The sequence below is a fragment of the Megascapheus bottae genome, chromosome 1 (assembly GCF_031878675.1).
Source record: "Megascapheus bottae isolate mThoBot1 chromosome 1, mThoBot2.hap1, whole genome shotgun sequence".
Taxonomy (NCBI): domain Eukaryota; kingdom Metazoa; phylum Chordata; class Mammalia; order Rodentia; family Geomyidae; genus Megascapheus; species Megascapheus bottae.
The window spans coordinates 24,321,227-24,334,754 of record NC_143509.1 but is presented as its reverse complement, the minus strand read 5'-3'; the positions used below and the strand labels follow the sequence as shown (position 1 = coordinate 24,334,754).

General features: G+C 37.3%; 1 long non-coding RNA gene across 2 annotated transcripts in view; it reads right to left on the bottom strand.

Moving 5' to 3' along the window:
* The window catches only part of LOC150068535 (uncharacterized), a 154,309-nt gene that overhangs the window by 119,288 nt on the left and 21,493 nt on the right, over positions 1-13,528 (bottom strand). The window lies entirely within an intron of this gene.

The following is a 13,528-nucleotide window of genomic DNA, read 5'->3' as shown; positions in this document are numbered from 1 at the left end:
GCCCCAAAAGAAATTGGAGAGCTAGAAATGGAGCTCAAGTGGAAGAGCACTAGCCTTGAAATATAAAAGGAGGGATAGCATCCAGGCCTTGAGTTCAAGCCCCAAGACCAGCACAAAAACAAACAACACAAACTAAAGAGCATTCAATATACCTATCACTGCCTTATTAAGCAGGTGACCAGAAACTTGATGATACAACTATTTAACTATGATTAAATTGGAGCTTGTTTAAATTTAATAAAAAAATTTAATGAGAAAATAACCATTTAAATATGATTAAATTGGAGCTTCCTTCGAACAGATCTGATACTAAAGATCTGGCTAGTAGCAGTAAGACACATTACAATTCACTTTGCTGTTTCTGAAATCACTCATCTCCTTTATGTGTTACAATTTTAATCTCGTTTATAGTTTTGTTTTTTATTTTCCTATGGAATGATTTATTATGTTAAAATATTTTTTATTGAAGACTTACTTTAAAAAATCTACTGGGGGCCATGAGTTTGGCCTAGTGGTAGAGTGCTTGCCTACCATGCACCAAGACCCGGGTTCAATTCCTTGGTACCACATACATAGAAAAAAGCTGGAAGTGGTGCTGTGGCTCAAGTGGTAGAGCTCTAGCCTTGAGAAAGCCCAAGGACAGTGTTCAGGCCCTCAGTTCAAGGCCCAGGACTGGCCAAAAAAATAAAATCATCTTCTGGAGCTGGATGCAGTGGCTCATGCCTGTAATAATCCTAGCTACTCAGCAGGATGAGATCTGAGGATCAAGGTTCAAAGCCAGCCTGGGCACTAAAGACCCTGAGACTCTTCAATTAATCACTAGGAAATGGGAAGTGGGGCTCTGACTCCAGGGGTAGAGCAGTAGCCTTGAGTTGAAGAGCTCAGGGACAGTGCCCAGGCCCAGAGTCCAAGCCCCATGATGCATTAAAAAAAAAATCTACTGGGACAGGGAGTGTAGCCAAGTGGTAGAGTGTTTGCCTAGCGTGCACAAAGCCCTGGGTTTGATTCCTCGGGACCACAGAAAAAGCCCCAAGTGGTGCTATAGCTCAGTGGTAAAGCACTAGCCTTGAGCAAAAAGTATCCAAGGACAATGCCCAGGCCCTGAATTCAAGCACCAGGCCTGGCAAAAAGAAAAAAAAAGAAAAAGAAAAAGAGAAAGAAAGAAAGAAACCTCCACTACTACTCAAAGAAAATGTTTTAGGTCTTTGATGACCAAATGGTTTCTGTAAGATTAAAGACTCAAGGATTTACCTAATGGTCAACTAGTATTAATATCTGTTACAAAACCATGCTGATTTCCTTGTTGGTTTAATTATTTTTGCTTTTCAACTGAACATATCCTGATTGTCTGAATTGTAATTTTTTTTAGTGTATTTTATAACACAAGTCAGTAGTCAAGACCAAAGGAACAAAAAGGGCATAGTATCCTTAATATGTGGCTATTAAATCCGAACAGTACAAGAGCAAGGACTCATTCACCTACCCAATGCTATGGACATGGTATTGGAAATATAAACACAACTACAGAGACATAAAAATTTGTGACTCTATAGACATAATGTTTTATTCTTTTTCATATATTTTTATTATAATTAATAGAAGAGTTACATGATATTTGCCAGATAGACATGTTTTAATACATAGATTAAATACGTATCTATGACATACAAACCCTCAGCCTAATTTCAATTATGTACTAAAATCTAAGTGCCTGTGATTGTATATAGATTCCCTTCTTGAATATTTGTTTGTTAAATATGTCATTTGAAATACGATGTAAAAATCAATGTTAATAAATTCTTTAATAAAAAATTACAAGTCAGGTATTTTGTATATCATCTCAAATCACTAATAAATTGAATCAGTATAATTTAGGGAACTTGCTCTTTTTGTTAAATGTATTTTCTGAATGATTATTATGTCTCAAAACAAGTTGAAAAGTTAAGTCTTGAAAATGCCTTAGAGTAAGCTCCTCAAAGTTAAAGTTTCACTTTAGATTCAATTAAAACCTTAATTTTTCTGCAAACACTAGTCATAACAGAGGACAATCATCCCTGGACTTTTCCTTATTTTTCTTTACCATATGTACATTCCATCCCAGCTAGGCTATTCTCCTGTTACTAACATACATCCTGTGTTACCAGTGTGTGTGAACATTATAAACACTCTGACCTATGTAGTAAGTTGGAAATACACAGCTGATTAAACCGACTTCAGTTCTCAGTGAAGCTTACAATTATTCAGTAACAATTCTGATAAATGCCAAAAGTTGAGCAGATAAACAGAGCATCTCCAGGCTGATTTCCCACAAAATGAAGTAGTACTGAGTCAATTGTTATTAAACTTACTACATTGTGAATTGAAGGAAAACACTAAGTATTTTTTAAGAGTAAAAATCCCCACAGAACATTTACGCTGTTTTTTCACAACTTTCTGCTCCCTTCTTCCCTTCTCTCCTTTCTTCCTTGGTCAAACTTAATTCTTGTACACAAAATTTGGCAGTCCCAATAAGATAATTTTTCATTTAGATTTTTTTCTTTGGGACAATTTTGAACTAGTTTCACTTGAGACTTAAGGATACAATAAAAATGAGCTTAAATGGTTTAAAAGATCATAGTACTAGACTGAACTCTGAAAAAAATAAAGGCAGTAACCACGTATTAGTGGCTCCTGCCTATAATCCTGGATACTCAAGAAGCCGAGTTCTACAGTTCAAGGTTTGAAGCCAGCCCATGAGATGTTTATGTCCAGTTGATCTGCAGAAAGACATACTTGGAGGTGTGGCTCAAGTGGTAGAATGAAAGACAGCCTTGAGTGCCCAAGTTTAAACCCCAACATCAGCAATAAATAAAACAAATGGAGTAGATCAGAAGTAGGAAAATTATTCCTGGTAGGCCCTTGTCTTCTATTTCAGGATGCTGAAGACATTTGGAAGATCCAAAGTTATACTGATAAAGTAGTTTAACATTGTTATGTGATAGTGATGAATGTAAATGTTACTTCTATTCCAATTATGATTCCTGATCTAATTAAGAAAATACAGGTTTTAAAAGGAATTCTGTAGGTAATTTTTAAGTTATAATAACCTACAAATATTATTCAGACCAAGTTTTCTGCCTCAGAGAACTTAAGTACCTTCCATTAGTTCATTCCTATAGTCATTAATCACAGGGGTTTTGTTCTAGAACTCCCATCTCATTATCTGCAGAAACCAAAATCCATACACATTCAAAGCCTTCAGATAAAATAAGGTAGTATTGCTGGATGCTGATGGCTCACACCTGTAATCCTAACTACTCAGGAGGCTGAGATCTCAAGATCATGGTTCAAAGCCAGCCCTGGCATTAAAGTCCATGAGACTCATCTCCAATTAATCACCAGAAAATGGGAAGTGGCACTGTGGTTCAAAGTGGTATAACCTATATACACCCACCTATAGTCTTTAAGTCATCTCTAGATGACTTATAAAAGAGGAAAAGTTGTTATACTATATTATTCAAGGAATAAAGTGACAAAAATCCATACATGTTTACAGATACAACTTTGAAATGTATGTGTATATATATGTGTGTACATGTATTTACTTAGAAGATGGAGAACTCACCAATACCAAGGATCAACTGAACACATATATGTACTGAAAAAATATACAAGGGAAATAAGAATTGTTCTATAAGGAGCAAAGCCTAGCTCAATGTGATTAAAACTCCTAGGTCTTCACTGACATACTTTATAGCAAATTATAAACTTTATAGAAAATTATAAAGCTGACTTAGATTTAACCCCAGCAAAATTAAATCTGAATTTGAACACATTAATTTTCCAAATATCATTTTTTGTAAAAGTATTTTCATACTTTAAGGTCCTTATGCATGTCATTTTTCTCTTCCCTTCTCTGAAGGGAAGAGAATTGTCTAGCTACTCACTGGTTACATATAACTGTTGCCCACTGTCTGGGCACTCAAGTCCTGTGCAACTTCCTATTCCCATTATCATAAAAACAAACTGGTTAAGGATAGAGAGAGAGCCGGGAGCATGGACAAGTGGTGTAGTGCTCGCCTAGCATGCACAATGCCCTGGGTTTGATTCCGCAGTACCACGTACACAGAAAAAGCCATAAATGGTGCTGTGGTTCAAATGGCAAATGGATAGAACTGGAGATCATCAGGTTAAATGCAATAAGACAGACTTTGACAGATATTGTATGCTTTCTATCATATGTGAAATATTAATTTTTTAAAGACTTGGTCGGGAGCCAGTAACTCACACCTATACTTCTAGATATTCAGGAGGGTGAGATCTGAGGATCATAGTTCAAAGCCAGCCCAGGTAGAAAAGTTTATTTCCAATAAACCTCCCAGGAAAAGCCAAAAGTGATGCTGTGGCTCAAGTGGTACCCTTGAGCACATTTGCTCAGGGACAGCATCCAAATCCTGAGTCAAAAGCCCCAGGACTGGCCAAACAAAAAACAACTGAAAGTAGAAGGGAGACTTTCTGAAGAGGAGGAAAGGTTCCCATATGTAGGAAGAAGGTGGGAGGATAAGATAGTAGAGATTTATATAATCAAAGTACACAATATCCATGTACATGTATGTAAATGTCATAATGGAACCCATTGTTTTGTATGATTAAGGTATGTTAATAGAAAATAATTCATATATAGGGAAAAAATCCATTTGTGAAAGACAACCAATAGAATACCTCCCAGATATGAAAAAGAATGCACTAATTCTCTGCAATGAAAAGAATAAACAAGTGATTCTAAAAATGTGAATGTATAATGTGAAGCTAATTGAAAGGACCTCCAAGATATTGAAACAAAAGCCATATAATGAATAATTGTTGTCCTTAATGTACTATGTTGTCTCTCATCTCCTTTGCTATCCCTTGGTTATCTCATATTGGTATAGTATCTCACTTCGTTATCTGATATATTGAATTTATTTGTATTTGGATATTTGAAATTTGATAGGGAAGGGGGGAAAACTAAGATGGGAGGGGGGTGTGGGGGGGAAGGGAAATGGGTACCAAGACATGTGAAAGGGTATCAATGTATGTGAATTAATGCACCTTCTATCTGGCAAATATCATGTAACCCTTTTACTAATTACAATAAAAAAATTTAAAAAAAATAAAAATAAAAATAAAAATGTGAATGAATCTCAAATAGGTTGAATAATAGGGGACATCCTCAAAAGGCTATAGAATCTCATTCCACCGACATGGTAGAAAAGGCAAAAAGTTTATTAATAAATCCAGAGCAAGGAAATGGAGACTATTTATAAAAGGGCATAAAAGAATTTTGAAAAATGGTGAAACTGTTCTTTTTCATGATTGTAATGGTACACTACTTAGCTATATATCTGAAATATGAATTACACACCAAAAAGATTGAAATTTACTGTGAATACATGCTAAAGGATTTTTAAAATTATAATAAAATGAACTTCTCAGGTCACTTAAGGTGATGTTTCTTCACGTTTTCTGCTTATGGTCAGCTATCAAAGCATGAATAAAACCAAGCCAATTAATCTTTGTTTATTCAGTTATGTCTGAATTATCTGAGGCAGAAGAAAAACATGTTGATCATCAAAACCCAGACACACTTGTAAAGCACAATCTGTGCTCCACTTTATACCCTCTGAACTGACAAATATGTCTCTTCACAGAATTGCCAAAAAGGCTTCATTGAGTTTCAGCCTCATTTCCAGATCTTACAAGATGGAGTCATTAATAATTGGTAAAAATGATCCCTGAAATAAAACACTGCAACATGAATTTCAATAATCTCCTAACTACATCATGAATTTTTTTTCTTTTTCTCATATTTTTATTGTAATTAATAGAAGGGTTACTTTATATTCACCAGACAGATGCATTACTTCACATACATCGATACCCTTTCTCATGTCTTGGTCCCCATTTCCCCCCCCTCATCCCCCCCCATCTTGTTTTCTTCCCTTACCTATCCACTTCAAATAACCAAATATGCATATATACAATATATCAGATAACCAGGTGAAATACTGTAATATGAGACAACCAAGGGACAGCAAGAGAGATGAGAGATAAAACATAGTACCTTAAGGACAACAATCACCCTTATATGGCTTTTGTTTCTATATCCTGGAGGTCCTTTCATTTAGCGTAATTCTATATGGCCTATGTATCTAGGTTTTGTTCTATTGCAAATCACTGCTAGGATAGCCCAAGGTTTCTACTGATTTACATCATAAATTTCTGAATGCTTACTAGTTGAATATAAAGCCCATTGGTACCACCTTCCTTATACCTACAGCTTCAAAGCAGAAATCAAACCCATGAAAATAATTTCATCCTATGTGACCTCAAAAATGTCATGTTGAAGGATGGCTGGATCACAGCTATGTCAGTCATCACCCATCAACCACCACTGTCAAAGCCTCTAACAACCATTCCAGTTTAAACTTGCTCCCAAATGACATAAGCTAATTATTTTTATCTCTTAATGTTATAGTTTAACTAATTTACCAATGATTAAGACACTTGTAAAAACTGAGAAAGCCCCACTAGCTAAAAGGTTGCTGCACTTTAGGTAACATGCAGAGGATGTCAGCTCCCAGCAGTGAGCTAATAGTGCGTTATATTTAATACTTGGGAAAATGTCTTGTCAGCAGGAGCTTTGAGGTTGTTTTCTTACTGTATCAACATCATCTCCATCAGATCCTTCTGTTTCATCAAACAAGGACCTAATGCTGTCCCTACTGATTCTTTTAAGTTTAAATAGTTTGGGTCCCAATATCAAAAACACAGCATTTTTTTTTTTTTGCCAGTCCTGGGCTTGGGCTCAGGGCCTGAGCACTGTCCTTGGACTTTCTCAAGGCTTAGCACTCTACCACTTGAGCCTCAGCACCACTTCCAGCTTTTTTCAATGTATGTGGTACCGAGGAATCGAACCTGGGTCTTTGTGCATGCTAGGCAAGCACTCTACCACTAGGCCAAACTCCCGGCCCCAGCATTTTTTAAATTAATGTTTTCTAGAACTAGTTTATGGGATATTGTGATGATAGAAGTGTGTAACTTCAGTCTCATTTACTCACTTAACAAAACCCATCAATGTAAGCAGAGGACATCAGCAAAAACCCAGGGAAAGTCAAAGCCAATTATTCACTCACCCAGATTAAGAATGCTTCATTTGCTGCCCCAACACTATCTCCTATCTCACCCTCTTCTTACAAGTTTATCCATGCATGTATGTACACCTATACACACACACACACTATCTGGGTACAGAATTTGGGTTGTTTTAGGGGTAGTATTAAATATGCATTAAAGTATTTATTAAGTATGTATTACAACTGGTTTTAAGGATTTTGTTTTTCTATTTTGACATTTCTGTTATGTTTCATTGTGGGTGTTCAGTGTAGTCTTTCTATGTGGTACTATACAGATACACATACAGATATAGAACCATGTACACACACAATAGCATGATGAAACTTACCAAAGGCTATTTAAAAGAGGAAAGGAATGGCAGCTTGGTAGAAGGGGTGAATTTGTTCTATGTCCTTCAATCCTCTTTGCCCTTCTTTTCCACTCTCACATCAGTTGATAATGTATACATATATATACAAAACCATTATTGTTTGTTACTTCATTAGTTATAATATTCTATCATCAACATTTTACTTATTATCTCCATAAATGAGTGTAAACATGAAGCATTGTCCCTGAGCTTTTGTGCTCAAGGCTAGCCACAGTTCCACTTCTGGTACTTCAGTGGTTTGGAAGTAAGATTGATCCTTGCATCTCAGCCTCCTGAGTAGCTAGGATTATAGGCTTGAGCCACTGGCACCAAGCAGCATGTTGACTTTTTAAACACTGGCTTATCTCACTTAACATCATGATCTCCAGATCCATCTAATTTCCTGCAATTTATATAATTTTATTTTCTTTATGGCTGAGTGATATTCATAGATACTCATAAAGACATATTTATATAGGCATGTTCATATAATTATCATATGTTATATGCATACACACATATTCCACATATATTTGAATTACTTTTCACTGATAAATCGGGGGCTGGGAGTTTGGCCTAGTAGTAGAGTGCTTGCCTAGCATGCACAATGACCCGGGTTCAATTCCTCGGTACCACATACATAGAAAAGTCTGGAAATGGTGCTGTGGCTCAAAGAGTAGAGCACTAGTCTTGAGGAAAGCCCAAAGACCCTGCTCAGGCCCTGAGTTCAGTCCCCAGGACTGGCCAAAAAAAAAAAAAAACCTGTATTCAGGGAAGCTAATCTTAGATCTTAATTAACTATTCCATCACCTGACACCTTTGTAGAATGTGAAACAAGTGATGGTGGCTCACCTTGAAAGAATAACAGGCTCAAGAGGCAGGTATGGTGCTGTGGCTCATGCCTGTAATCCTAGCTACTCAGAAGGCTGAGATCTGAGGATCAAGGTTCAAAGCCAGCCCAGGCATCAAAGGACCGGAAACTTACCTCCAAGTAACCTCTAGAAAACGAGGAAGTAGGGCTTGGCTCAAGGGCAGGGCAGTATCCTTGAGCTGAAGAGCTCAGGGACAATACCCAGGACAAGTTCAAGTCCCATGACCCATCAGAAAAAAAAAAGTAACTCAAAGGGCCAGGAGGTTGGCCAAGTGGTAGAGTGCTTGCCTACCATGCACCAAGACCCGGGTTCAATTCCTTGGTACCACATACATAGAAAAAAGCTGGAAGTGGTGCTTTGGCTCAAGTGGTAGAGTTCTAGCCTTGAGAAAGCCCAAGGACAGTGCTCAGGCCCTGACTTCAAGACCTAGGGCTAGCAATAAAAGAGTAGCTCAGGGGCTGGGAATGTGGCTTAGTGGTTGAATGTTTGCCTAGCATGCCTGAAGCCCTAAGTTCAATTCCTCAATACCACATAAACAGAAAAGTCCGGAAGGGATGCTGTGGTTCAAGTGGTAGAGCACTAGCCTTAAGCACAAAAACTCAAGGACTGCACCCAGGCATATTTAATCCACAGGACTGGGACAAAAAAAAAAAAAAAGTAGCTCAATGAAAGCTAAGTAATAGCAAATAGCAATTACAACATGATCAAAGACTTGCCACATCATTATTACTGCTAAATAAGAACAGCTGTGGAAATATTTTTGGAAATTTAATGTCCATCCTAAAATTCTTGTTTCCATCTCTATCATCCCTTTCTCATTCCAGGAGAAATGAGTACAAGAGATGAATGATCTCTCATCTCTTTTGCTGTCCCTTGGTTATCTCATATTGTTACAGTATCTCACTTTGTTATCTGATATATTGGATTTATTTGTATTTGGTTATTTGAAATTGGATAGGGAAGGGGGGAAAACCAAGACGGGGGCGGGGGGGTGAAGGGGAGGGTAATGGGGACCAAGACATGTGAAAGGGTATCAATATATGTGAATTAATGCACCTTCTATCTGGCAAATATCATGTAACCCTTTTATTAATTACAATTAAAAAAAACAAAAATAAATTTAAAAAAAAAGATGAATGAGGCACTTGTCCCTCCCTTCTAAAGGGAGAAAGTACCCAAATGCCTTAAATAAGGAAAAGTCAAAGGGGAAAAACAGAGAAATGAGCTATATTTACTGTGAAATAAATACCACTGCACCTCTGGTTCTATAGTTGTATAAAATTTTGATTTTTATCAAATGGAAAGCTGGATCCAAGCCAGGTGTAGTGGCTCACACCTGTAATCCTAGCTACTCAGGAGGCTGAGATCTGAGGATTGTGGTTCAAGGCCAGCCTAGGCACAAAAAAGTCCATGAAACTCATCTCCAATTAATCACCAGAAAACCGAAAGTGACACTATGGCTCAAGGGTTAGGGTGGTTGCCTTGAGCTTAAGAGCCCAGACCCAGAGTTCAAGTCCTATGACCAACAACAACCAAAAAAAAAAAAAAAAGATGAAGAAAAAAAAAGCTGGATACCAAGAAAACTTCTAATTCCTTTGGCAATGAAACCTTTTGTGGAGTCCAGCTGAGTGGTCTGTGATATGAGGTCGAGTTTTTTAACATTCTCAATCAGGTCAATCAGCTTGATAATGTTCTGTTGTTCATGTCTCCTATATCCTTACTCATGTGTTTGGAGTTTTTTGTTATTTGCTTTTATCTATTTCTTCCATTGATGACAGAGCAGTACTGACATCTCCCAATATAAACATGGGCTTGCTGAGTTATGTAACCCGTACTGTAGCCACATGTTCTCCTCTCAACATTTGTGCCATTCTCAACTTTATGGTCATTTTTTAAATGAGTTGTCTGAGTCACAAGGGATTAAACAAATTGTCCAAGCTCACTCAACTAATCAGCAAAATTCTAATTGAGGTCACAGGACTCCTGAGTCTCTGCTGTTTGCCTCACAAAGTGCTGCATCCTGACACATTTGTGAATTTCAACAACAGTTCTGATTAATCCTGTAGTACTGTTTGTGACACACCCCATTTCTAGGGAACTTAATTACACTCTCTGCCTCTATTTCCTATCTCACTGAACCCAATCTCACCCACCCCTCAACGAGCTATGAGAGTAGAGATCCTAAGGTTCTGTTGCTTGAATTGTAGTTTTCAATGGGTCAGAAATAGGTAGGAGCTGCTCCAACATGAAGGCTTACAATTAGCTTTCACTTTCCAGTTTCTCATAGCTCTTAGCTTCCTTTGCTTTGTTCTCTTGGACTGCTGACATGAATAGGACAAAGCTCTGTACTGGAAGGGACCTCTCTCCTAGAAAAGCATAGTGATGAAAAGACCAACACCACTTTGGAATTTAGCAAATTCACTCAGTTTTGCTTGCTTCTTTTTTTTCTCTCCAGTCCTAGAGCTTGAACTCATGGCCTGTCCTTGGGCTTTCTCAAGAGTAGAGTTTTACCACTTGAGCCCCACATTACCACTTCCAGCTTTTTCTATGTATGTGGTACCAAGGAATCGGACCTGCATCTTCATGCATACTAGGCAAGCACTCTACCACTAGGCCAAACTCCTGGCCCCTAAAACTTACTTTTTAAAAAAAAATTATCTTTAAATAGTTGTATAAAGGAGTTGGCATTTCACAAAGCAGTTTATGAATACAAGGTATCTTAACCAGTCTCATCCTTTTCAATATTCTCATCTCCCTCTACTTACCTCTTCCCTTTTCTGAATTCTTGTAGTGTACACAATGAATTCTTGACTGCATTTTTCCTCCCCCCTCCTCTTTATTCTCCTTATTCTCCCTCCCTGGGCACTACTCGACCTCTTGCAAGTACCTTTCCTTGATGTTTATTTTGCTGGTCTTTTACTTTGCCTTCCTAAGGCAAAGTAACATCTCTCTTGCAGCTACTTCAAGTTAATAAATTAGTAACCACTTGCCTACCACCCAATGTGTTTGTTTATAGCTTTACAGGATAAGTCTAGCTACCACATATGAGGAAAACCATGCAAACTTTATCTTTCTGGCCTGACTTACTTCACTTGATATAATTTTTTCCAAGTATTTCCATTTCTCTTTTTTTTTTTTTTTTTTACCAGTCCTGGGGCTTGAAACTCAGGGCCTGGGCACTGTCCTTGGGCTTTCTCAAGGCTAGCACTTTACACTTAGTCATAGCAACACTTTCAGCTTTTCTTTTCTGTGTATATGGTACTGTGGAATCAAACTCAGGGCCTTGTGCATGCTAGGCAGGCACTCTACCACTAGGCCATGCTTCTGGGCCCGTATTTCCATTTCTTTACAAATATTACAGTATCTTTCTAATGGATGAGTAAACTTCCATGGTGTCTATATACCACATTTTCTTGATCCATTTGTCCCCAGAGGGACATTTGGGTTTGCCTCTTTCTGTTATCAGTGTAGTAAGACCTAAAAGGTCCAGCATGGAATGTGAGCAGCGAAGAAGGGACAATAAACATCTATTTTCAGATTTGTAATGAGGTTAGAAAAATGGAAAAAGTCTTGGTTCACTCAAACTCAGCCTCCAATATAGCAGGCCAGAATGTCTCATGGGAGTTGGAATGAGCCATGTGTTCCTCTTCTCCTGAGGACTGTGCTGATGAGCTTCTAACTACTACTATTTTCATCAAAAGTCAATTTGAACTATAAGAATCCCATAAGAATGGTCAAGGGGAAAGGCATAGACAAATAAAGGAGAAAGGAGAGGGACTTCAGTAAAGAATTCATAGTATATACTACTAAATTAAGAGAAAGGGATAAGAATGTTAAAAGGACTGATACTAATCAAGATACCTTATATTCATAAACTGCTTTGATACATTTGATATATAAACTGCTTGATACATAAACTGCTTTGATACATTTGTACAACTATCTAAAGATAATTTTTAAAAATTTTTAAGAATCAGGGCCGGGAGTTTGGCCTAGTGGTAGAGTGCTTGCCTAGCATGCACGAAGACCTGGGTTCAATTCCTCGGTACCACATACATAGAAAAAAGCCAGAAGTGGTACTGAGGCTTAGGTGGTAGAGCTCTAGCCTTGAGAAAGTCCAAGGATAGGGTTCATGCCCTGAGTTCAAGCCCAGGACTGGCAAAAAAAGAAAAAAAATTAAGAATCAGTGAGACAAGTCAAGACCAAAGGAACAAAAGGTGCATGGTATCCTTAATATGTGGTTATTAGATCCAAACAGTATAAGAGCGAGAATTCAATATTTGCATACCCAATGATATGGACATGGTACAGAAAATATAAACACAACTACATAAACATAAAAACTTATGGCTCTATATACATAATGTTTTATTACATTGATTAATACATATCTATTATATATAAACCCTTAGCCTAATTTTCATTATGCTCTAAAAATGAAATGCCTGTGATTGTATACAGAAATTCCCTTCTTGAATACTTGTTTGTTAAACACATCATTTGAAATATAATGTAAAAATCAATGTTAATAAATTCTTTAATTAAAAAAAATTTTTAATTTTAAGAATCCCTAAAGAAAGAGCAAGGAGTTTGGCCTAGTTGTAAAGTGCTTGCATAGCATGCACTAATACCCAGGTTCAATTCCTCAGTACCACATATATAGAGAAAAAGCTGGAAGTGGTGCTGTGGCTCAAGTGGTAGAGCTTTTGCCTTGAGAAATCCCAAGGACAGTGCTCAGGCCCTGAATTCAAGACCCAGGACTGGCAAAAAAAAAAAAAGAATCCCCGAAGGAGTGAGATAACCATCTGTACATTTCAGGCACAAAAATAACCATCAGAATATGGTAGAGAAACTGTTTTACCTAGAACCTTAGAATTTTGTTTGACTTTTAGACATACAGGACCTTAAGTTTATATTAGGAGAAAAATAATAATACAGAGCAGCTAAAATCCCAACAAAAACCACTGTATCCAATAGCAAATGGTGTACATTCTTTTGTGTGTGGAAGGCTAGGCAGTCCAAAAGCAAGACTGAAATCCAGACATTTTGAAAGAATAACTCTTCAAATGAGCTGTAACTAAATGACCTTTTTCTTGTTTCATTTACCATGGTTCATCTGGTTTACTCAAGTAGGTTCCAAAGTTGCAAAGAT